Source organism: Equus caballus, chromosome 16 (assembly GCF_041296265.1).
Source record: "Equus caballus isolate H_3958 breed thoroughbred chromosome 16, TB-T2T, whole genome shotgun sequence".
NCBI classification, from domain to species: Eukaryota; Metazoa; Chordata; class Mammalia; order Perissodactyla; family Equidae; genus Equus; species Equus caballus.
The window spans coordinates 18,718,896-18,745,828 of record NC_091699.1 but is presented as its reverse complement, the minus strand read 5'-3'; the positions used below and the strand labels follow the sequence as shown (position 1 = coordinate 18,745,828).

Here is a 26,933-nt window from a genome sequence, read left to right as displayed (position 1 = left end):
CGGGAAAATTAGGAGACTTGGCCATTGTCACTCAGAATCAGGAGATGACATGGACTCCTGGTTAGGGCCACTGTCTGTAGAGCAGGACAGAAGGGGGTTTGCATCCTGCCTGTTAGACTCTGTGCAAGTCACTCAACCTCTTTGAATCTGGGTTTACTTAAGAATAATAATTATTATGAGAATAATAAGAATAAAAGGGCCTGCCTTTTAAGGTTGTTGTAGGAATAAATGAAATAATCCACGTCTTTCGTGTATTTAGCATACAATAAGTGCCCCCAAAATAATTAATACTGTTATTACCAATGGCAAAGCCAGAACTAGACCAAGTGCCCCCCAGAAGACTCCTACACAGTGCAAGAGGGAACCCAGCTCCTTCTTAATCCACAGGCTCACTTCTGTCCGTACCTCATCTTCTTCTGACATAAACTGACCATTTAACCAATTCAAATTTGACAATCTTTTTCTTCAAGGCAATGGCTCTCAGACATTTTAGTCTCAGAATCCTTTTCCACGCATAAAAATTATTGAGGATTCCCAAACAGCTTTTGTTTCTCTGGGTTTTTTAAACTATTTATTAGTTTATTTTAAAACAACAATAATAAACTCAATATATTTTAACATTAATCACATATTTTTATGAAATATAACTATTTTCCAAAACAAAAAAAAAAGTGGAATGAAAAGAGGGGCATTATTTTACATTTGTTCAATTCTCTTTAAAGTCTGGCTTAATGGAGGACAGCCAGCTTCTCATATCTGCTTCTGCACTCACTCTATTGTGGTATGTTGTTTGGATTGAAGTATATGAAGAAAATATAGTCTCACACAGATACATAGTTGAAAAAGGGAGAAATACTTTAATAGACTGTTCAGATAATTGTGAATTTTCTTCTTTGATACTATATCGAAACTCAACAAGCGGTGGTCTCTTAAAGATTAGTTGCATGTAAAATCTGAAACCATATCAATGAACTTCTCGTACTCTGTTACCTTAAAATGTTTTGGCCTATCATTCACTTTGAATGGATTTTTTACCTATGCATATGCATGATTTTTTAACATCATGCATCGGTCATTTTGAAAATATTGGCTCTCTGAACGCAAGTCTTCCCAGTGTTACCGCATTTCACTGTACAAGATTGCAGCACTACGAATCTCAGGAGAGAAGCCTTTAAGTATCGAGAAGCTGTCGGGTTCGTAATGGCAGATATTCTCATTTTCACTTGAAAGCTGGAGTCTGGTCTTTGGTAACAAATACTGTCAGAGTTGCCCTGACAGGCTCGTTTCAACTATTTTTGAGAAATTTTCTGCCACATGCCCAAGCTGGAGTAACTATAGTTTTTGTTAAAAGATAATAGGAAAAAAAAAAAGGTAAAACCATAACTCTCACACAGATATAAAACCAACACATGTTAAAGATTTTATTTAACTCATAATGAGGGAACCAGACAGATGTTTTAACAAGTTCAAAGGAGAAGTCAAAGAAGCATAAATTTGTAACAAATAAAAGAATGTTGCAATGAATGTGCAAATGGCACAAAACTGGCTTTTCATCGAGGGGGAGTTCATTTGCACATCTATAGACGAGAATTACTTTGCATTGCTATCAGTTATCTACAACTTACAGAGTTGCAAAATAGCTGGAGAGTCACAGTCAGCGTGTGCTGTAGACTATGCACAGCTTTCCTTTGAGCACAGATCTTCCCTAGGGTCTGCTGTCACTCATTCTTTCAAGTAATAATGGCGTTCTGTGAAAAAAGCAGCTAGTTCAGCTCACAACTCGACAGTTGCACAAGTGGTTTTCCTGAGACGATCAACCTACTTTGGAATGCAACGCAAGTAACACTAGGGAAGTTTGGTGCCTTGCTTTCTGCTAAGGGGCCAGCAGCTTTAGCTCCCATCACCTTTGCACCGTTAGTGCAAATGTCAACACAATAAAATGGCAAATGATGGTCTTAGTATTTTAATCCAAAAATAGTTTTGACCTTGAGGATCCCTTGACAGGGCCTTGGGGAACCCTAGGCGTCTGTGGACCATACTTTTAGAACCACTGCCCTAAGGTATGTTGTTGATCAAAGAAATGACCTAAAGAAGAATGAGCAAAAAGAAGCAAAGAGCTAGACATCGGCAAATTGCATAATCAGAGCCCGCATGAGTCACTGCTTAGAGAGGGAAAAGTTATCAAAGAGAATCTAGCAAAAGGGGATTGGAGTTGGGGCGTGAAGAATTTAAACCAAATAATAAGACCCACTGAAAGTTGATATGCTTTGCTGTTACTATGGACTAGCAATTTCAAACAATGCCAGTGATAAAATACTTCTCCCCACGAGAGCAGATCATTCCTGCTGTCCTCCACCTGTCTACCGCTGTCCAGAAGTACAGACCCGAGTAAGACGCAGGAATCTACCAGCATTAGCGCACCAGACTGTATAAGGAAAAGACGGCAACCGTTCTATTTCTATTCTTTTAGTGATCACCTCAGGAATGTTAACAAGGATGCTTGTCAAAAGTCAAAATTGATCTTAATCCTCCTCTCCCCACAAAAAATAAGGATTATAATTCTTCCGCTTTAGTCACTTCCTCTGCAAAATTTTGAACCATTGTTATCGCTACTTTACTTTTACTTGTTTTTTTTAACCTTATAAGACGTTGTTATTGTCTAACAGAGTTGATGTTTTTTGATACATCCACATATTTAGCACATTCTTTGCTCTTCATTCCTTCTTGCATCTCAGACTTTCCTCCTGCCTAAAATATATTCTTTAGAATTTCCCTTGGTAGGAGAGTCTGCTGGGGGTGAATTCTGATTTTTGTCTGCAAATGTCTTTATTTCCTTCTGTGTTAAAAAATATTTTTGCTGCATACAGAATCCTAGGTTCACAGTTATTTTCTCTCAGCACATTTAAGATATTTCAATAGTTTCTGTTATTGCTGTTGAGAGCACGACAGTCAGGCTAATTGCCCTTCTTGAAAGATAAGCTGTCTTTCCCTCTGGTTCCTCTAAGATCTTCTCTTTGTCTTGGTGTCTGTAGTTTGATTTATGATGTGTGTAGGAATGAATTTCTTTTTATCTTACTTGAGATTTACTGGGCTTCCTGAATGTGTGGACAGGTGTCTTTCACCAATATTGAAAAATTCTCAACCATTATCTATTCAGATATCGTCTCTGCACCATTCTTTGCCTCTTCTTCTTCTGGAACACCAATTGTATTTGTATTCAATTCTTTCATTCTATTTTCCAGATCTCTTAACCTCTTTTTCATATTTTTCATCTCTTTGTCTCTCTGTTCTACATTCTGGATATTTTTTTCAGAACTCTCCCCTAGGTCACTAATTCTCTCCTCAGCTGTGCCTAACCAATTGTTGAATTAATAATTTTTCATTTCCAGAAATTCTTTTTAAAAAATATGCTTTGTCATTTTATGGTCTGATTCTTTTTTTTTTTTTTTTTTTGAGGAAGATTAGCCCTGAGCTAACTGCTGCCAATCCTCTCTTTTTTCTGAGGAAGACTGGCCCTGATCTAACATCCGTGCCCATCTTCCTCTACTTTATACGTGGGGCTCCTGCCACAGCATGGCTTGCCAAGCGGTGCTGTGTCCGCACCCAGGATCCAAACCGGCAAACCCTGGGCCGCTGAAGCAGAACGTGTGCACTTAACCAGTGCCCCATTGGGTCGGCCCCAATGGTCTGATTCTTTATTCATAATTTTATTCCTTGTTTCTTTCAATATATTAAAATACTTCTATTATATTCTATAACTGATAATTCCATTATCTGCTGTGTTCATGGGTCTGATTCTGCTGTCTGTTGTTTCTGCTGCCTCATTATTCATGTTGCCTAGCTTCCTTATGTCTTTTATAATTTTTGAACATGGGCTGAAATTTCTTAAAACTTTATCATGAAGAATTCCTTAAGGCTTGAGGAAGACAAGTTCCTCTAAGACTGTGTGCAATTGGTTCTCCTAGACACCTCGAGGACACTGCCAACCTAGTGTCACTTTGGTCGTGTGAATTCATTAGGGTTGACTCGTGTTACATATCCTCAGGGATTTTTTTTTCTTTTTTTTACTTTCCACCCAGCCCAGCGCTCAAGACAAGCAATTGTTTTTATCCCTCAGGTGACAGGTTTATTCTAAATCACCATTGCACTAAATCCCCTTTACACGGATCTATGGCCATTTGAGGTCCTGACTCTATGGGAGGGGTCCTATTAGACCCAGCCTTGGGCAGGGTCTGGGTTTCATCTCCTGCCCCTATAACGTAGACCAAGAAAAACCAAATCTCAGAAATCACCCAAGTCAGCAAGTGTCTATGAGGCAAAGCCAGCTCTGGGATGCTGCCTACCTTTCTTACTTAGTTTTTGGCCTGTGAGGATTTCTTAATACCTTGCTGGATCATGAAGACATTTTTGAAAAGGCTTTTATATGTTATCCAGCACGTTAAGTTCTTTCCAGCAGGAGAATCAGGAAAGGTAACTATTCTACCATATTGCAAGAAGTGAAAGTCCACATCAAAGCATGTGGTGAGTGAATGATGAAAGGTCAGATGTGGTTTGGGTACATGGAACAGGAGTGAGACAGGGCACCAAGATTGCTGCTGGGGATATACCTGAAAGCTCAGCAGGGACCAGCCAATGAAGAGCCTTGAAGGTCATTCTACATTTGAATTTTATCCAATAGATAAGGGAGGTGCTTCCAAATTTGGACCACAAGATTCATAAGGTTTTTCATATACCAACATTTTAGGATTCTATTATTCTTTCCCTTTAAAGTCCTGTTTCTCAAAGTGTAGCCAAGTTCCACCTGCATCAGAATCATCTGGGTCACTTCTCCAAATCTGCAGATTTCCAAGCCCCAGCCCAGACCCACTGAATCAGTACCCCGAGGAGGGCGGCTGGGAAGGGGGGATTCCCAAGACCCAGCATCTGAATTTCAACAAGCACGCTGGTCAACTTGATGCACACTGAACCCTGAGAACCCGCGAGGTACAGCAGTGGCTAATGAGGCCACTGGAGAATCAGGAAATCACTTTTCAGTGAAATAGAACAGAGTACAAACTCACAGAGTGTGTCTCTTGCTATAAGGATGAGTATTATTTCAATAAACCTTTGTTTGGGTGTTATAAAGTGTGTGTGTGTGTGTGTGCTGGGCCAAGCTGCAAAATTGTGGTTCATGGGCTGAGGCCAAACAAGTTAGAGAAGCATTGCCTTAGAGGATGCTCTTTATATTGTTTTCAATCAGACTTCACCTGTCATTCAAATATTGTGAGGAAAACAAATGAAGTGTAATTTCCCCCTGAGTACCCCTGCCCATAGCATGCTGGGACACATCAATCTTTGTACATAAATCAATTAATTTTGGTACTTCCTAACTCAACATGAAGTGATAAAAAAGCAGCTCTATGAACCTGGTATGGATGGAAACATGTTGTTAATTGTCACCTATTCAAGAACTGTGTTCTTATTTTCCTCAAGAGATTACAAAGCCTTTATTCTGGCTCTCATTACATCTCCGCAACCCCACACTTAAATCCTGGCACAACTAACTACAAAGTACCCAGTCGGTCCCTTGCTGTGCAGAATTTCGCTGTACTGAGTTTTGCCCTCACAAGTGATCACAGAGTGTAACCCGGAACACCTTGTGCTATTGGAATACTGTTTTCCTTGCACTTGTACTTGCTTTAATAGGGTGTATATCTGTGACCTATTCTCCAAAAAAACTGACAAGCAAGGACAAATACAAACCCATCCACTCAAGCATCAACACCACACACGTGTGCACACCCGCACATACACACGCGTAGACACAGTCATAAACGTATTTAACAAACTTCAGTCATTCACATAATGCCTTTATTATGTTTTCCATTTCCACATACCTCCAGTACTATCATTTACCTTTTTCTTTAAATCAAATCATATTTTATATTAAAAAAGTTTTCATAAAGAATACTTTCTATCCTTCGTATAAATGGAATGCTAGTGTCACTTGCCAAGAGACAGGATAACTGTAAAAATAAACGTGAGGGAAGGAGAACTGAGTCACCACGCTCAAGTTAGATCTGTTACTTGCCAAGGCTGTGAACTGAATGAAGCCTGTTCTCTGTTTAAAAAAGAGACTTGAATGTTTCTTGTTAAAGACCTACCAGGATGAAACTGAGTCTTTTTCCGCGATATCAAAAGCCATGAAAGACTGGAAAAAGGAAATAACTTTCTCAACAGTGATTCCATTTTGTTTTAAGGCTGAACAGCTCCCTCTTAGAAATATCTCCTGTTTCATTAATATCTCAAACTTGGGGAAGTGACAGTATAGATCTGTGGTTCTCAGACTGTAGCGTGCATCGGAAAGAGCTGGAAGTCCTGTCGGGCTGTGCCTCACCCCCGAAGTCTCTGATTCAGCGAGCGAGGCCCAAGAATGTGTCTCTCTGGAGAGTTTCCAGGTGGTGCTGACTTGATTGCGCAGCCGCCACTGGGAACCATGGCACGGATAAATCCGGCACGTCTTCCGCAACCTTGTTTAAGTGAGTCCCTCCTTCTCTGCCCTCCACAAAGCCTTCCTTGCCCTCTCTGTCCACATTAAACTTCTGCAAAACCAGTCACTTCTTGTCCAGCTCACTGATTCCCAGTCTTTTCACCCAAATCAAACATGTTCTTATTCTCCCTTCACAAATCCCATGCTTTGAAATACTCTTTGTCTATCAAACAAAATAGATGTATCAAATAATAATTCATTTCCCCATGTTTTATTAATCAAAGATGAGGGTAACTGCCAATCAGAGCTTCCAGTCAGCATGGGGTAACTGGTGTTCCTACACTGAGTTGATATAATCCTAGCCCAGAGCAAAGAAGCCTGATGTTTTAGTTTAATTAGCCTGTGCATCTCATCTCTGGTAAATGCGAGCTCTTCTGGTTAGTCTTTTTGAAGTACTGAAAATAGCTCACAGGCACCCCCTCCACCCCCCATTACTGCTATCTGAGACCCTCGCGGGCCTGGGAAGCTCAGGTTGAGACCACCTGGTATCTATCACTCATTTGGTAATTAATCACTGATGTCTCCTGTCATTTCTTCTTTTTTTTTTTCCTTTTCTTTCTCCCGGAAGCCCCCCAGTACATAGTTGTATATTCTAGTTGTAGGTCCTTCTGGTTGTGCTATGTGGGACGCCACCTCAGCATGGCTCAATGAGCGGTGCCATGTCCGTGCACAGGATCTGGGCCCGTGAAACCCTGGGCCGCAGATTAACCACTGAGCCACGGGGCCAGTCCCTGTCGTTTCTTCTGTTGTTGTCCATTAGAGCACAAAGGGGCTGCATCCGACCCTTCCTTGTAAACTGTAAGTACCCGGCTCAGGGCTTTAGAATTCGCAGCTGCCCAAAAAAACAAAAACAGAAACACTATTTGTTTCATTTACATTTGACATACCACAATTGCATCCAGGGGAGAGCAACACAATGAAAGCATATTTGCAGTAAAATAGACCAGTATTGTAAACAGGAGAGTTAAACTCAAAAGTTACCCTTTGGAGGAAAATGAGTCAACCAAACAATTGATTTCCAGGGTGGATATAGAGACTTGAGAATAACTACTTGCCCGAGTAAGTTCACCAGGATGTGTTTCCACTGGATTGCTCTGCCTGGTGCCTCCTGGAAGGCTGGGGAGCGGGGAACATTTGTAAGGAGTCTAATTAAATCACAAGCACACAAACTGAGGACTTGGAGTGATGGTGAGATCGTAATGAATCAGAAATACTCCTGCCTTCCTCAAGAGTATGTGACTCTTCCTTTTTCTGAAACTCTGCTTAAAACTCTTGTCCTCGGGGAGGCCATCCCTGGTGGTGATTACCACTAACCCCCACCCCCTGCCCGCCTCGCCTGATCCTGATCACATTTTATTTTGAATTCCTTTAGCAATATGAACTCACTGCATGTTGCATTGATATTGCTATCTAAGCTTTTTCAAGTAAGTGTGTATATGTGTGTGTGTCTTTGAGAAGGCTCTCTTCTTGCCTTCAAGAAATAGCTCCCCACCCACCTGTGACAAAGACCTACAACTCAACTATTACAGAGTAATTTCCTTATTTGATAACCTTGCTACTCCAGGCATCTACGTTCAAAATGCCGATGACAGTAAGCTCTTATCCACCATTTCCACTGTTGGTGCCCCTTCCTGCCCTTTGCTGATGAACGGGATGCTCAAGTATTACTGCTAGCATTGCTTTGGATAGTCCTACCAAGGAAATTCCAAAGGAATCTTTTGACTACCGATGACTCCGGAAAAGATGCAAAAAGCGAGGTTTTAGATTGTTGATTTTAGGTTGTTGATTGTTCCAAAGACTTATTAGATTTAGCTAATTATACAGCTTATCAAAGTAAAAGATCTTCTGGGTGCCATGTGACACTCTACTCCATCATTCATGCCTGATTGAATAACATGGTTAAAAGCTGAGGAGCTCCTCCTTTAACGAAGTTCCTGCTCTGGTCTGTTGCTACGGCAACTTAGGGCTATAGTCCAAGATGACAGCAAATGTATTAAATATTGCAGCAAATCCATTTTCTCCCTGCCTTAGTGACCTCAGAGCCGAAACTGTATTTGATAGCATACAAGTTTAGAAGGAGTATTTGCCTGTTGTTTTTTTCTTTTCCGACATGGAAACCAATCATATTTATATTTTCTAGCACAGTGTCATCCATGGAGGAGGAATTGAAAAAATACTTGAGAGGAATTAATTATACATGGTGGACTGACCACACACATTTATTGCCTCTTTTTCCTGAGACCCCACTAAAATGGCAGTAAAAGAATTAAAAGGGAATATGTTCACATAGACAAAGAAAACAGGAAATGATACCACAATAGGCAAGTGATTTATATTCGTTTTTAGTTCTTTTTTTATTGAGGTAAAATACACATAACATAAAATTTACCATTTTAACCATTTTTGAGTGTACAGTTCAGTGGCATCAAGTACATTCACACTGTTGTGCAACCATCGTCACTATCCGTCTCCAGAACTTTTTCATCTTCCCAAACTGAAACTCTGTCCCCATTAAATAATAACTCCTTGTTCTCCCCGCCCCTCAGCCCGTGGTAACCACTATTCTGCTTTCTGCCTCTACGCATTTGACTGTTCTAGGGACCTCATATAAGTGGAATCATACAATATTTGTCCTGTTGTGTCTGGCTTATTTCACGTAACATAATATCTTTAAGGTTCATCCATGTTGTAGCACGTCAGAGTTTCATTCCTCTTTTTTCCCTTACTAAAGCAGATTGTATTTTATTTCCATCTCTATTGAGGTATAATTGACAGAATTTCATTCCTTTTTGAGGCTGAATAATATTCTGTTGTATGGAGATTCCACACTTGGTTTATTCATTCATCCATCAATGGACATTTTTGGTCATTTCCACCTTTTGGCTATTGTGAATAATGCTGCCATGAACACTGATGTGCAAGTACTTATTCAAGTCCCTGCTTTCAAAACTTTTGTGAATATATCCAGAAGTGGAATTGCTGGGTCAAATGGTAATTCTATGTTTAACTTTTCGAGGAACCATTGGACTGTTTTCCATAGCATTTTACATTCGCATCAACAAATGTGCAAAGGTTCTAATTTTTCCACATCCACCTCAACACTTATTGTTGTTGGGTTTTTTTTTCTTTTTGATAATAGCCTTCCTAATAGGGGTGAGTTAATAACTCGTTGTGACTTTGATTTGCATTTCCCTAATGATTAGTGATATGAAACAGCTTTTTATGTGCTTATTGACATTTATTCCATTCATTTTTAAAAGATGGAAAGTCCATGGAGGAATGGAAGTCATCATAGCAGAACAAGGGCGGAGGTGGGGGACGGGGGCGGGGAATGAGAAGCAAACTGATTTGTCCCACCAAAGCTCTGAAAGATTCAGGCCCTGATGAGGGGATGGACCAGGGTGAGAATCAAGGCTGAAAACATCCCCTGCCCCACACCCAAGCAGTTACTCCTCACCCAGGAAGGAAAATGGAGTCTTAATCCCTGGGGAATCTGAACTGGCGAGGCCCTAGGTTCCAGTATAACTGGCACAGTAGCCAGCAGAAGTGAGGTAAAGTCTGGAGATGAGGAGACTCCACAAGTGTGTGTCCTGAGCAGTAGGAACTCCAGTCCTCTTCCTCAACTCTGCTCCCAAAATGCAGGCAATTTGTATTGCTCCTGGATAGAAGATAAGAAGATTCTTCTCATAAGAAACTGAACTGCCCCAGGGGAAGAAAACAATAGATAGTGGCATTTGGCTTTCCCCTAAGAAAACAACAAGATCCCCACTAAAAACTCAAGAGTGAAGCCCTCCCCTTGACAAACGCTGCCTGTGCACACAGGGTTTCCAATCAGCTTTTGTGCCGTACTCTAAAATACGAAGTGATGACTCGGGATCACCAGACAGTTGAGGAAAGCCTCCATCACGAAAGGCAAACCAAGACAAAACCAAGGGAAAAAAAAAACTGAACTAGGAAGAAATAGATAATGCCAGGAACGGACGAAAGCTTCAAATAAAAACTGCAATTTTATTCCCAGAGAGTTGAGAGAGAGTTAAGAGAAGATATTCCATCCATCAGTTACAAAACAAAGCAAAACAAAACAAAACAGGAGACTATGAAAAATAAAAAAAGCCCTTGAAAATTTAAAATGATAGTCAACACAAAAAGTTAATAGGTTGGAAGTAATACAAAGGCAAGATGATGGAAACTAATAGGGATAATATAAAGATAAAAGACTTAGGAAATCAATTGAATTAAATGTCCAAATAAGAAAACAGAAGATAAGATTGTCCAAGAAATAACTTAAGAAAAATTTCCTGGACCTGAAGGACATGAGTCATCATTCATGAGGACATGAATGAAGAAAGATCAATGACAAGTTTCAGCATACCGGGGACACAGAGACAGACTAGAAGTGTCCAGACAGATAAGTCATATACAAAGGAATAGGATTTAAAACGGTATTGGGTTTCTGAAAAATGACCCTGGGAGCTAAGAGGACAATGAAACAATGCCTTCAAGGGAAAATAATTTGCAACCTGAATTCTATATAGCCAAACTGCAAATCCAGACTAAGGGTAGAAAAAAAGACATTTTCAGATAAGAAAGAACTCAGAAAATGTATCTCCCATGTACTCTTTCTTAGAAAGCAACAGAAGGAAACATGTCACCAGAACGAGAAAGTAAAACAGGACACTGAACCCAGGAAACATAGGCTCCAACCTAAAAGAGAAGCAAAGAGAACTCCCAGAATAACTAAAGGCTACAGAAAAACCTGTGTATACTGGAGCAGGAGGGCTTCAAGGAGGAGAGCTCCAGAGGGAGCAGTGTATTCATTTGAGTGGGTATGAAAAACCACTGATTGGCCATGAAAGTTCTAATAGGAAAGAAAAGGACAGGTACATAGAAAATAATGCAAGTAAAACAAATGAAAAAATATTATCAACTCCAGGAAAAACAAAAAGTTATACAAGGAAGGAAATATAATCACAGTATGCTTTTTGGCTTTGTAATGGATAATAATTATATAAACATAATGATTAATAAATATTGATCTAAAAAATTATTCTTTGATTATAGGAGTTTGCAGGAAATGGTAGAGGGCAAGTAACGGACAGGCAATTTTATCTCAGATAACAGCAAATCAATAGGCAATTTCTAAAATTGATAAATCAAGAAATAGTAGTATCAGTATTTTCTTCTGATATATATCAATAAATATCTTGATGGTTGCAACTGAAAACTTTTGGGAAAATGATGGCCTTATGAGTCTTCTCTAACTTGGATTCTGTTTCTGGAAATGGTATAAATTCGTTCTTCACCGGGTTCCCAGAGGCAGTGTGGAAGCATAATAGTTAAGAGTACGGGTTCTGATCCAGACTTCCTGAGTGCTCAGCTTGACTCTGCCGCTTCTTGATGGCAAGGTGAATTTGGGCAGGTTAACTCACCACTCACCTCAGTTTCCCCGTATGTAGAAGAGGAAACATATAGTATCTACCTCACAGGATTATTGTGAGAATTAAACAATGCGTATAAAGCACTTAGCATTCTGCATGGCGAAGCACACACATTCATACAGTATTGTGATCATTATTATCATTCCTGTTTATGGGTCTATCCAGATACGCTACCCCTGCCACCTTTCAATGTCCTTCCAGAAACATCACTATGATGGAGTTATAGGTGAAAGATGCAGAACAAGTAACTGGAGTTCAATTCCTGCTCCTCAAGCGATAGATAGCCAGATCCGAAATGCAAAGCTATGCAGCCTTAGTTTCTTCCTCCACCTTACGATTTTCCTCCTCAAGGTAAGAACTAAAGACAATTGTGGGTAATAGTATAAGGAATAGGTATAGCAGGAGTCTGAAGTCAGACTCAGGTCGAGTTCTGGCTTCCCACCTGTTAACTATACGGGTACATGCTAATTACTTGATTCTATGGGTTGAACCGTGTCCCCTCAAAACTTGTATGTCGCAATCCTAACCCCAGTACCTCAGAATGTGACTGTATTTGGAAACAGGGTCTTTAAAGACGTGATTAAGGTAAAAAGTGAGGTCATCTGGGTAGGCCCTAGTCTAATAGGATTAGTGTCTATACAAGGAGAGGAGATTCAGACACAGACACACACAGAGGAAAGACCACGTGAGGACACAGGGAGAAGACAGGCATCTGCAAGCCAAGGGGAGAGGCTTCAGAAGAAACCAACTCAGCTGACACCTTATCTCGGACTCCCAGCCTCCAGAACTGTGAGGAATAAATTTCTGTTGTTCAAGCCGCCCCGTCAGCGGCACTTTGTTACGGTGCCTCCAGGAAACTAATACACTTGATCTCAGTTTTCTGAGATCACTGTGAAGATTAAATTGTGTAGAAAGTACTTATTGCAATGCTTGGCACATAACACGTGCTCAATAAATGTAGGCTGGTATGATTATTGTGTTATTATTATTATTAAAACACAATTACTCTGGTCTTTCCACAGTAACAAAAGAGAGAAACTGAGTGACCAACTCAACCAAAATTATCGAAGCTGTTATGACTTCATAATTCATCTTCAAGTCTTCAGTCTTGCCTCTTCAATCCACCTCCACAATGCTGCCAGAACATTCTGGAATAAAAATCCGACTGTGATATCTAGTATACAAAGACGGCCTCAAACAATTCCACCCCTCCCCATATGCACATGACTCTCCTCCCATGAGAGATGGACCTCATGTCGCCTCCCTGTGAATCTGGGCTGTGCCTGTGACCACTTTGACCAGTACAATACAGAGGAAATGACATCCTGAGACTTCCGAGTCCGGGTATTAAGGAGGTCTGGCAGCTTCTGAGCCACCAAGAACAGGCTACTCTGCTGGAGAGAGCAGTCCTGGGGAAAGGTCCAGAACAACAGAGAGAGAGAAGCCACATGGAGGAACAGGCAGGTGCCAGACATCCAGCCCCAAGCTGTAGCCCCAGCCACCATCTCACTGCTACTGCATGAGAGACGCTGAACCAGAGCCGCAGAGGAACCACCTGGCCGAGCCCCAGCCAACCCACAGAGTCGTAACCAAATTTCCATACCTTCACGAACTGTGTGACTTGGCAAGTTACCCAACCTCTCTGTGCATCATTTTTCCCATCTGTAAAGTAAAGATATAACAGTATCTTCCTCAAAGGACTGTTGTGAAGATTAAGAAACAATATGCGTAAGACACTTGGACAGTGTCTGGCATAGAGTAAGTGCTCAAGATGTTGCCTACCGTCACCATCACCATCATCATCGTCATCATCATCTTATCCTGCCTTCTCCAGCCTCCCCCCTTAACCACTGCCCATGTGCACTCTGGGGAACAGTCATACTAAAATATTTTGTTCTCAACACATCACACTTCACAACTCTTTACCTTTGTACATTCCATTCCTTCTGCCTGGAATGTCCTTCGCCGGCTTTGTGTGCCTGGAAAACTGCCACGTCCTCTGCGAAGCCTTCTCAGATCTTCCCCGTTGGTGCGGTGTCTGCCCCTGTGCTCCTCAGAGCACCCAGCTCTTGTCTCTGTGGAGGGGCTTCCCAGACTTTGCCAGCTTTGTGGCCCTGTCTGTCTCCCCAGCTAGACCCTGAGTCTTTTAAGGACAGATCCCATACCCGATTCATGTGCCAGCAGAGCGTGGCTCATAAAAAGGTCGTAATACATTGAGGCCGGCCCAGTGGCGTAGTGGTTAAGTTCATGCACTCTGCTTCGGCAGCCTGGGGTTCGCTGGTTCGGATCCCAGGAGTGGATCTATGCACCGCTTATCAGGCCATGCTGTAGCAGGCGTCCCACCTATAAAGTGGAGGAAAATGGGCACAGGTGTTAGCTTAGGGCTCATCTTCCTAAAAAACAAATAATAAAGCTCTTAATACATGTTTCTGGAAGAGAAGGAGACTGCTTTTAGAGTACTGGTTCTCAACAAGAGTAGGGAGCAGGGAGGGGAGCAACTTTGTCCCCCAGGGGACATTTGGCAATGCCTGAAGACGTTTTTGGGTGGCACACAACTGGGAGTATGCTACTGGCATCTAGGGGGTAGAGGCCAAAGACACTGCTAAACATTGGACAATGCACAGGACAGCCCCCCCAACAAGGAGTCGTCCGGCCCCAGTAGTACTGAGGCTGAGAAATGGTTTTAGAGGATCACCACGTATGGTCTCAAGAGACAGCCAACTGACTGAATGTGCGTATGCTCAGTGGCCTGGACGCATCTCCCACCCTCGTTCCAGCTCAGCCCTCTTCTCAGCACTTCTGGATGCTGAGGCTCCTGGAAAGGGTACTAAGGACAAGCAAGGGCTTAAATCTGGTCACCTTCCTTCCTGCTCAATGTGATCTTGATCAAGACCCTCCCCGCATCAGGGTCCTGTTTTCCACATCCTGTGGTCCCGTCCAGCCCTCACTGACATGCTTTGATTTTGCAGTTGTAGGTTGGTGCCTGCTGTTTCTTTCTTGGCTAGAAGATGTCAATGCTGCACAGACTCTCTCACGTGCCAAGAGAGGAAAAATCCCTGATAGGCTGGCCTGAGTCACTGAGAGCTTGTGTTACATCCTGGACCGCCCGGAACTGAACTCACGTGCCTGAGGCACAGGCTCCCCACCAGCCCAGGTAGGAGGCCCGCAGGCTGCAGGAGAAGTAGGGTGGGAGAAGGTGGCCCTCGAAGGCCGCGTGCCTAATACACCTCCAGTCTGAGGGACCTCTTTGTCGGTCAAAGCACGTTGTGTCTTTGCTGGAAAGCAGGGAGACGTCTATGAAATCTGCTCCTCCCCCCAGGATGAGAGTGGTAAGAAACCTCACCCCACGGAAGGACGGCTTCTGTCAGAGATAGGTCCTGCAGAGGTGCATGAGCAGAGCCAATGGCCGGGGCTCCTCTGGGGGCTTTTTGTTGTTGTTCCTAACTGACTTCAAGAGGAGATAGAACAGTGCAGTGGTAAAAAGCCCCAGCTTTGCATCAGACAGGCCTGAGCGCGAGTCCCAGTTCCGTCACTGACTGCGTGATCCTGGGTAAACGACTTAGTCTTGTCTACATCTCAACCCCGAGATGGGAACAACAATAGTGTCCACATCATAGGGTTGTTCTGTGTTCATTGAGATGAAATCACAGGCTTAGCATTCTGCTTTGCATAACTGCAAGTAGATGGCAGTTATTATCATGAAAGGATGTTATACGATGAGCAAATAGGTGGGGAGTATGATGAATCATATTGAAATTCTCGCATAAACTCCTATATCCAGGCAGGATGCTGGTGAGTTATAACCCTGAGAGCTGACACTTTTATAGCTCTTACCACATGCTTACAGCTGTTCTAAGTGCTCGACACATGCTAACTCTATCCGCACGAAGACCCCTGGGATAGGTGCTTTATTATTCCCATTTTATAGATGGGAAAATGAGACACAGAAATTCTCCAGTTGCCCAAGGCACACTGCTGGTTAGGGGAAGATGAGGGTTGGGACAAAGGCGGTTTGGCTCCGAGGTCGCTGCCCTTAGCAGAACACACACTGCCCCTGAGTGACTCTAGAAAAGGGTTAGAAGTGGGAGGAGTGGGGGCCTCCCCCAGCGTGTCTCAAACCCCTCCCCTGTTCCCAGATACCTCCTCCAGGCCCAGATAGCACAGCCTTGCAACTTCCCAAGAGGGAGGCACCTAGCTTTGCAAGGGCGCGTCCAGAAGTGGCTGTGGGGACACGGGAATGGGATGCCCCATGGAGGTAGGAAGCAAATGAGATTTGGAATTGGGCAAACTGGGACTCTGCCCCAACACCACCTGGTGACCATGGGTGACTCCGGGCCCAGAGGCATACTTTCTCAGAGCTTTATTCCTCTCCGTCTAAACCGAGGGCTTAGACACGCTCAGAGGACCTGTTAACTCTAGCATGCTAGGTTTTCCGAGCGAAAAAAGGCTGGTCTGGGGCTGGGGCCTTGGTCAGATCTTATCCCAGGGGAAGAGCGCCACCTAGTGAGCCATCTCAAGAATGTCCCAGAGCGTTGGGCGGGGACTCAGGAGATCGGGTGCCTGGGGGCTGCTCTGCCCACATTCAGCTGTGCGGTCTCTGGCAAGGTGCTTCAACTCTCTGAATCCCAGGATGCTGATTGGTAAGATGACAGCCCAAAACTAGCCAACGATGATAATATTTATAATGGCCAACATTTCTTTCCCTTCACATTTTCTCACCACTTTATTTTGAAACAGTAATGGGTTATAAACCAACAGGAATGGTAAATTTTAGAAGTGGTATAATATTTGTTCTGGGCACTCTGATAAGTTGTAACATCGCCTCTATTTTTTCCTATTTTTTTCTTCACATTTTTTTTTTGTTTTGCTTTGTTTTTTTTTTTTTTTTTTTAATTGTGGTAAGAACACGTAACATGAGGTCTACTCTTTTAACAGATTCTAAGTGTACAGTATAGTCTTGTTAGCTATAGGCACTGTTTTGTGCAGCAGATCTTGAGAACTTGCTCATCTTGCATAACTTTCTACCCGTCGATTTAGCTAACGCCTTTTGAGTATTTATTACATGATAGGCCCTGTTTTAATATTACGTATATTAGCTCATTTAATCCTCCAAATAATCATGTGAGGAAGGCACAGAGGGACTGCACAGCTCACTACGTTAGTCCATAACTGATGCACCAGTAAGAAAAGTCTACAATGTCCTTTGTGAGGTGATTTACATTTGATCAACATGACTTCATTGAATCCGCTCAACCACCCGTGAGATGGATGTTATCTTTGCTTTAGAGTAGAGAGACAGAAGCCCACCCAGTCAGCACATACCTGCCTGCTGTGTGCCAAGCCCTGCGGTAGGCCCTGGGGGTGTGCAGGAGCGGGGTGCATGGCGTCGCATCCTTGCAGAGTTCTCGGTCTGCCAGGAAAGGGAGACCCCAGTAAGTACCCACAGGATGCATGTACGCTATGCAAAAATCTAGGAGCCGTAGCAGCATCACTTGGTCTGGGAGAGAGAAATGTCACAAGTGGTTGTGCCCAGGGTCACATGCTCCTTGTCATGGGACCCAGCGCACTGTTTCCAGACCTGTTTGTCCACCCCAGCTTCCACCTTAGCATCTGAGCTCCTGTGTCCTAATCACCTTGGTAAACCCAGCAGCCCACAGAGGGGCTGGCACATGGTGGCTGCTCGACAAATGTTCGTCCAGTGAAAGCCCCTCGTCCTCCTCCACGCCCAGATGCCCTCCCTCCTCTCCTTCCTCAGACCTTCTTTTCCTTTCCAGTAATCCACAGAGATCAGGACAGTGGCTCCCTAGCCCAGACTCCTGCCATAATTCTCCAACTCAGAGAAGTTCAACAATGTTAACTATCCCCAGTACAACCGAATGAATGTGTTGTGGGGGAGACCGGGGGGCTAACAGTGTCAGACACGGACTTTGTGCTGAGCATTCTGTCTGTATCACCTTAAATCTCCCAGCCCTGGGAGGCAGGTAGTAAGCAGCAGGGCTGGCATTTGAACCCGGCAGCCTGGTTCCACACCTTTGTAACCACGTTCGCCACGTTCTACTGCCCTTTGGCATTTTCCTCCGAGTTTCAGTGAGTGGCCAGTGCTATGTTAGCGAGGGACAGAGCTCAAAGCCTGCCATTCAGGCTTCTCCCCCACCACACTTGGACCTTTCTAGAATCAGAAGATTCTTCTGGAAGCTCCATGTCACTCCCTGAAGGCCACAAAGCATCTTCCCAGGGTTTCCCATTTCCAGTTTCTAGCCCCTTGTTCCTGAAGAAACGCCTAAGGATGCAGAGGTTCAGGTGCAGGCCACTGGGTTGAACCAACTAATGACACTGACCCCTGAAAGATGTACTATTCTCTACCTGCTTGCCTGGGGAATAAAGCCAGTGAGGATAATAATAATAATAGCAACAACACTGCATGTCCTCCTCGGTGCTGGCCTTCCACTAAGGCCTTCTCAAACTTTCGCTCGTTCAGTCCTTACAACAGCCTTCAGAGGTACGTACTATTTCATCCCCATTAAGTAAGGGTCTTGAGAACAGAGCTCTATCAGTTTAGGCCTGCCAGGAAGCTGACACTAAGACAGAATAGACATGTGAGAGACTTATGGGGAGAAACACCTAAGAAGGTTTAAGGGGGCAGGAGGAGGAGTGGGCAAGAAAGCCTCTGACCCTGATGCAGGTCTGCCACTTATGGAGAGAGTGAGGCAGGGAAGGACTGAGGGAGGAGCCCAGGCTGCAGCATGCTAGTCCCCTCACCAAGGCCTCAGCATGAGCCAAACCCCTCCCACGAGGTTCTCTCTCAAAGCTGCTCAAGACAGTGTGACCCCATGGCTGCCACAGAAGACTCTGTGTTCCCTGCTGATCCCCAGCATCTAGAAGAGTGCCTAGCACACTGCACTCAATAAATACTTATTGAATCAATCTGTTACCTGAATTAACCCCCTTTTATGGGTAAGGAGACTAGAGTGCAGAAAAATTGAGTGACTTGCCCAAGGTCACACAACTGGTAGGTAGCCCAGCCCAGATTTGAGGCCCGGTTTTCTCACTCCAAAGCCCACACACTGAAGGCCATGTTCCTCCATGCCTTGGTCTTGCCCCCCTCCCTCCTCTTTCCTTGCACTGAGCACTCAAACATTGCCTGGCTGTAATATCAGGACTTTTTCTGGCATTTTTTTCACTCACTCAACCCCCCACTAATTTATTCATTCGTTCAGCAAATATTTCGCAGGTACTACACAGGATACGTGGGTGACACAGACCAATAAGAAAGGTCCCTCCATTTGAGAAACTCAAAGTCCAGGGCAGGAGGCAGTCACATCACAAGGGATTAGTGCACAATGTGACAAGTGTTACAATGGCAGTGCACTGCCAGAATTAAGTCTCAGGGCCGAGAAGGGCCAAGAAGTGGGGCAGAAGCCCACATAGTCCCAGCTAGCTTCTGTCACTGCCCACCTCGCCCCACTTCCCCCAGCCAGGGCACCAAAGTTCTGCAGGGGGTTTAACCTCTGAACACACAGGCCAGCCAGGGGTCATGGGGGCTGGAAATGCTGCTAGTATGAAATCACTTTAAGGAGGTAATGTACCAGGTACTTTAAGCCTGGTAACCATGGTTACTCACAATTCAACTCAACAATGCGGAGGGAGATGGGCAGCCCAGGAACCCACCACAAAGCTATTCAGGTGGTGTTTTAGCCAACCAAATGTAGGCTACACTTAAGGAAAAGATTGAAAGAGGCCTTTAAACGTCTATCATACATTACTTCAATACCATTTAGAATCTCCTCCTAAAGGTCCTGAACAAAATGGATGTCAATGATCAAAACTGCCAAGACAGGAAAAAAAAAAAAAAAAATAAGCCTACACAGATGGTATCTTCAGCAAAGTGGAAACACGTCCACAGCAGAGAACAGGAAAACCTCAAGGGTAGATTTGAAATCAGAGAATCAAAAAATTACTTCATCCTACTTGCAAACATTGGAAACAACCTAAATATCCATCAAAGTAGGATTGAACAAATTTGCATGTTCACAAAATGGGATTTTAAAAAGTCAGGTTACAGCACAGTCTTGTTTTGCATCATGCATGTGTGTGCACTGAGGGACATCCGAAGGCCGTTCACTAAAATGTTAACAGGGGTGCCCTCTGGATGGTGGAATTTCAAGAGAGTTTGCACTCTTCTTTCCACTTGTCTGTGTGTTTGGATATATATTTTTTTAATTTTTATTGAGTTTATGATAGTTTACATCCTTGTGAAATTTCAGTTGTACATTGTTTTTTGTCAGTCATGTTGTAGGTGCACCACTTCACCCTTTGTGCCCACCCCCCCTTTCCCCGGTAGCCACTAATCTGTTCTCTTTGTCCACAGGTTTAACTTCCACATGTGAGTGGAGTCATACAGAGATTGTCTTTCTCTATCTGGCTTATTTCACTTAACATAATTCCCTCAAGGTCCATCCATGTTGTTGTGAATGGGACGATTTTATCCTTTTCATGGCTGAGTAGTATTCCATTGTGTGTGTATATATATATATATATCTATATATATATATATATATATACACCATATCTTCTTTATCCAATCATCAGTTGATGGGCACTTAGGTTGCTTCCACGTCTAGGCTATTGTAAATAATGCTGCAATGAACATAGGGGTGCATGAGACTTTTGGAATTGCTGACTTCAAATTCTTTGGATAGATACCCAGTAGTGGGATGGCTGGGTCATACGGTAGTTCTATTTTTAATTTTTTGAGAAATCCCCATACTGTTTTCCATAGTGGCTGCACACCAGTTTGCATTCCCACCAGCAGTGTATGAGGGATCCTTTTTCTCCACATCCTCTCCAACATTTGTTACTTTTTGTTTTGGTTATTTTTGCCATTCTAATGGGTGTAAGTTGATATCTTAGTGTAGTTTTGATTTACATTTCCCTGATGATCGGTGATGATGAACATCCTTTCATGTGTTTATTGATCATCCGTATGTCTTCTTTGGAGAAATGTCTGTTTGTGTCTCCTGCCCATTTTTTGATCATGTTGTTTGATTTTTTGTTGTTGAGTTGTGTGAGTTCTTTATATATTATGGAGATTAACCCTTTGTTGGATATATAACTTGTAAATATTTTTTCCCAATTAGTGGATTGTTTTCTTGTTTCACTCCTGTTTTCCGTTGCCTTGAAGAAGCTCTTTAGTCTGATGAAGTCCCATTTGTTTATTCTTTCTATTGATTCCCTTGTCTGAGAAGACATGGTGTCCAAAAAGATCCTTTAAATACTGATGTCAAAGAGTGTGCTGCCTATATTTTCTTCTAGAAGTCTTATGGTTTCTTTAGGTTTCTAGAAGCCTTTAGGTCTTTGATCCATTTTGAGTTTATTTTGGTGAATGGTGAGAAAGAATGGTCAATTTTCATTCTTTTACATCTGGCTGTCCAGTTTTCCCAGCACCATTTGTTGAAAAGACTTTTTCTTTTCTTCATTGTATGCCCTCAGCTCCTTGTTTGGATAGTTTTAAACAAGCATCAATCATTTATAAAATCAAGAAAAAAGTATATGAAGTTATTTTTACTTTGAAAAACAAAATAATCAGAAAAGCTCTGAAATGATCCAAAGGCCATGGACAACAAGGAGATAAAATGAAGACCATGGTCCAGGGAAGTCTGTCTAAAATGTTTTTTTATGAACATTTAACAAAGGAAGCAATTATGACGGAGAGCCAATTGTTAAATGAGTCCCAATGAGTAGATTTCAGGGTCGTCTCTAGAATGTTTGTAGTGACTGCAATACCATGTGCCTAGCACAGAGTAGGTGCCCAGCAAACATCTGTTGTCTGAACCAATGAACCATCACGTTGGGAGATTACCAGTTCCTCGTAGTTATGTCTCAGTTCCTTTCAAATTCAGGTGAATGGCATTGGTTGACTTGATGGATTCACTAGACCTCATTTCCTTCGATTTGCAGGGTCAGTGGTAACTCCAAAATTGACACCTGGGGGCAGCTTAAAGGCAGCAGTGTAGTTGGAGATTCAGCCTGGAGGCTTGTCTTGAAACTGTGTTTGCACAGTACCTTAAATTAGACTGAGATGATGCCAGTTGTTCGTATCAACGGAAGTGGAGGCTGGTGGAAATGATGGAGAACCACAGTCTGCCCACGTGACCCCTTGGCTCTACCAAAGCACAAAGCTAGTCAACCAGATCACAGGCATGTGGCCAGCATTCGTGGTCTGGCCTCTCTCCACCACTCCAGACCAACCCCACAGCCCAACAGTCATGTACACCCTTGCCCCATTCTTTCAATGGGTTTAGAAACCAGGGCCCCTGAGCCTCTAGGGATCTCACATCCTGGAATTCACCTCCTTGTATGTGGTTCCCTCCCATACCGACTCTCGGCTCGGCCATGTGGCTTGCTTTGGCCAATGGAATATTAGCAAACGTGATACAAGTAGAAGCTAGATAAGTGCTTATGCACCGGGGCTCATCCCCTTGGAATGTTCCCTTTTGGGACCCAGTTGCCACATAAGAAGGCTGGACAAGACATGTGAATGATGAGAAACCGTGTCAGGAGAGAGGCCCAGCCATCCTAGTGTCCTGCCTTAGCAGCTACATGAGGGACCTCAGGTGAGACCAGCAGAATAATTGCCTAGTCAAACCATAGAATCATGAGAAACAATAAATTGTGTTAAGCCAATAAGTTTTGGAGTGGTTCCTTATGCAGCAGTAAATAACTGAAATAGCCTCTGATCCCTATTTCCCTGTAACCCTGTGCTGACCTCAACTGCTACTCCTCTCCCTGGTGCTTACTCCACTCCACCCACACTGGCTGCTTTACTATTCCTCAAATACACCAAGCCCCCACCTCAGGGCCTTTGCACTGCTGTTCCACTCACCTGGAAAGTATTTTCCTGAGACACCCACATGGCTTGTTCACTCATCTCCTCCAAGTCTACTTAAATGCCACTTTCTCAATGGAGTCTTCCCTCACCACACCATTAAAAATTGTCACCACTTTCCCTGTCAGTCCTTATCCTCTTTCCCTGTTTTTTTCCAGGCCAGATCAAGAATGTTGACCACATATCGACTTTTAATATAGCTTATAATTTACTTATTTTATTGCCTCTCTCCACCCATGTGACTATAACTCCTTCAGGGCAGGGACTTGTGTCTGTCTTGTTCACTGCTGTACCTCCAGTGCCGAGAACAGCCCTTGGCACTCAGTAAATAGTTGTTGAATGAATGAATGAATGAAAATACAGGATAATAAATGTGATGCTCAGTACATAAAAGAGCCTACAGGAATACTGAGGAGAGATGGCTAACCCAGTTGTGGAAGTTAGGCAGACCACAAGAGAGTGGGAAGATGTTCGGGACACAGACCCAAAGAAAAGACACATTCCCTGCTCTGGTGGGCATACACAGCAGGAGAGAAAAAAGGGTCCATGCAATGTAAGAGATGGAACACCGTGCGAAGCTTCTGTCTTAGTGTAGCCCTTCACAAGATGTCTCCAGCCTGCCGCTCCTCGCCCCACAGCTGAAGGGTTGTGACCCCCTACCTCCAAGTCCGGTCCTGCTTCGACTTGCCAGGACAGACCTGAGCTGAGACGGCAAGGACCGCTCCAGCACCCCTCTACAGAAATCAGCATCGAGGCATCCCTTGTCAGGGCAGGGGCCAGGGAGGGGGCCTGGCATTGACTCCGGGTTCTGATGACCAGACTCCGACCTAATTTCCAGCACCTGGACCCTCATCTTGGCAAACTCCCAGCACCTTTGGACTCTGGACCTGCCTTGGCATGACCACTTTTATCAAAGGAAAACCCAACTCAAACTGGCTTAAGCACTAAGGAGATGTATTGGCTGCAACAACTAAACACAGTAGCCGGAAGTAGGTCTGGCCTCAGGAACAGGGCTAAATGATGTCATCAGATGGGTTTCTCTCCATCTCGTAGCTCTATCTTTAGCCAGGTTGGCTTCATTCATCCTCATGCTTCTCAAAGGCCCCCAGCCTCCGCCATACTTTGGGCTTTCACCTCAGGGTGTCAAACTAGTTGATGGGCCTCCAGCCCCACCTTTTCCCAGTCTTAAGCACCTGCCTCTCTCCCACCAATCCCAGAAAAGTCTCTGCTGCATTTCATTGTCTATGGCTGGGTCATGTGGCCCATCCCTAAACCAATCACTGTGGTTTCTCCCATGCTAGGAGTGGAAGAAAGGATATGATGATTTGATTGGCCAGGTGGGGACTATGTGTTCCTGGCCTGGAGCTGATGGTGGAGGCTCAGAGGGATCCCACAGCAGAGAGGAGAAAACGCAAATCTGGGCTGGCACCAGGAGGAAGGGGCACCGCTGCTGGAGGGGCAGACAATAACCTCTTACTCCAAGTTTAGTCCCACCGCCTGGCCTCTGGTACACAGCGAAAGAGAAAAATAATAGTCCTTGATTGAAGAACGTTTTACACCTTCTGCCACGGTCTACAGAATGCAAAAATAAACGGTGAGATCTTAGCTTTTATAATGAAATGAAAATCAAAGATGTTCAAATATATTTAAACCACTGAAACACATGGAGGCCTAAATGATGACAATGATTTTTCAATATAATTTGCTTTCAGGATTTAAAGAAAAGAATGCAATGCTATTAACACACACCTTTGAAAAGGTGGGATTAAATTAGGGAAGGGAAAACAGAGATGAACGACTTTATTATTATCAAAAACCCATTTCGACAGCCTCCAAAAGCTGTCGGAATTCCTCTCTGGTGATGCAGATTTGCTCTGTCACATATTTCATCAAAGTGGGTCACTGGCTAGAGCCAAACATTTTTTTTTTAATGTAGTGATTTGTCCCATATGATTTTTTTTAATGCTGGATTTTTAAATTGAGCCAATATTTTTGTCCAGCTGAAGAAATGGATCAGATACATTTGTTTAGAAATCAGCTATCCTAGCAATTTCTAAAATTATTAAGGGAACATTTGATTTAATAATTCTTCTGCTCCTTAACTACTCCCTGCTAAGCATCTTAAGGCAGGAGAGGAGGTTGAAGGCAGGTCTGTTTTTTTTAAAGCCTGAGAAACTGGGGCTTCCCTACGTTACAGAGCACAAAGGCCTATTATTCGAGGAAAGGGGCCAGGGAGGCAGAGCGATTCAATTTTGTAGGCCGCCGTGTACTTCTTCCTTTCTCCTGCCAAACGAAGGCTCACCCCAGTCCCAAGTGGACCGCAAGCAGGGCAGTCCTCTGTGCAAAAGTGAATGCAGTCGAGGAAAAAGAAACAGCGGCCAGCCAGGAGAGCCTGGGGAGCGCTCGCTACACTTGAATAGAGCCAGTGAAAGGGGCCTTTGCTGAGCTGCCTGCGTGGGGCCACTCCATTCACGTTCCCATTGTAAATTCCATCTGTGTGCTATCATTTCCTGACCCAGAAACGGGGAATTGTTTTGGCCGTAAATTTCCCTAGGACCTTTCCTGGTACTTCGTTCCCTCTGAAGTTCCCCGGCACTTTGAGATTTGGTAAAGCTTTAAGAGCGACGGTGTTTGCCTGTGGTTCCCTCTCCCCATTTACGAAAGGGTCTCCTTCCCCTCTCTCTATTTTCTTTCTAGAAATTGGATCCTCAATGAAGCGAAATGAAACTGGGATGATCATGAGGAAAACTCTGGAGGAAACCAGAAGCTCTCCTGTCCTCATATGAGAAGCTTAAAATGTCTGACTGGCTTAAAGCAGAAGCTAGTCGAGTATCAAACGGTCACTTGACTGTGTCTGAGTAAGTCTGAGAAACTGAGGGTGTAAGTAAGAAGAGAAAACAGAAAAGATGGAGAGCAGTGGTTCTCAAACTCCAGCATGTATCAGAATGACCCAGAAGAGTTTCTGATTCAGTAGTTCTGGGGTAGGGCCTGAGAATGTGCATTTCTTACAAGTGTCCACTGGTGCCAATGATGCTGGTCCAGGGACCAGACTTTTGAGAACCCTGATGTAGGGAGTGGCTGTACCACACCTCAGACCTCAAGCAGGACATTAGATATATTCAGAGGCTCAATAACATCTGGATTCAGACTCAGTAAACATAGTCTGGTGCCTACCTACAGACACAGACTAAGTGCTTTCTATGGTAGTGGTCACAGCTCCCAATCTCTCACACGGTTATACACAAAATAATAACAATTTTATAATTTAACTTTGCTTTTAACCCCTATTTGACCAGAGAGGTAAAAATGTCACCACAGCTAATTTGATGTCTTCCTCTACTTTCAGGGAATGCCTCTGGTTCTCGTGTTTATGGAGAATCATGGCGAGGGGCGGTGGCGAGGAGTGCATTCTGCCTTGCTGTCTTCTGTCCATGCGGTTGTCAAGTAAAATCACCATCACCTTGTCTGGCCCGTAGGCTTCAATCTTCACTGATCATCACTGACATGTCCCTCACCCCCAGGCTGCATGACCCCTTCCAGCCTGGCGCCATTTCTGGGCCACGCTGGGACCCCAGAATCTGCTGGCCGTGTTGGTTCTGTTCCCCAGGGCTCTGCCCAGAAAGCAGCGCTCAGGGCCCCAATCTCTCTTGGGGACTTGCTGCATCTCGACTTTTATCACACCCGCTCTGTCTCTTCTCCTTCCCACACTTACCTCCCCTCCTGTGCCTAGAACAGTGGGATCTTTGCTAGCCTGCGGGAGAATCTCTCTCTCTCTTCAATCCTCTTGCTCTCACTCATTTTGGCCATGCCCAGTGTGCTTGATGTCCCCCTATGAGCTTTAGGATTTGAAAACCAAAGCCAGAAAAATTCCTATTTGTTTTTTCTGCTCTGACATTTCCTTCCCTGAGACGATGAGCACAGAATGGCCTAGCTGCTTAATGGGGAAAACTGCATAAATGGAAGATGCTTAGAAGGGAAAAAATAAATTAGTTTTAAATACACACACATGTTAGCATTTTAGAATTATTATCTATAATTATCTTGCAATATCTGCATTCTCGTGTTTCATCTTCAAGGCAAT

At 43.7% G+C, this 26,933-nt stretch overlaps 1 long non-coding RNA gene across 3 annotated transcripts in view; it reads right to left on the bottom strand.

The window, feature by feature from the left end:
• Positions 1–8,858: 8,858 nt before the first annotated feature.
• Positions 8,859–26,933, bottom strand: part of LOC111768296 (uncharacterized) — a 76,888-nt gene continuing 58,813 nt past the window's right edge. For all 3 annotated transcript variants that reach the window (XR_011427196.1, XR_002800512.2, XR_011427197.1), the window contains 4 exons: positions 17,290–17,377; positions 13,894–14,310; positions 13,571–13,629; positions 8,859–13,115 (listed from right to left, as the gene is read on the bottom strand). This is a non-coding gene — a long non-coding RNA (uncharacterized lncRNA). The remainder of the gene's footprint in view (positions 13,116–13,570; positions 13,630–13,893; positions 14,311–17,289; positions 17,378–26,933) is intronic.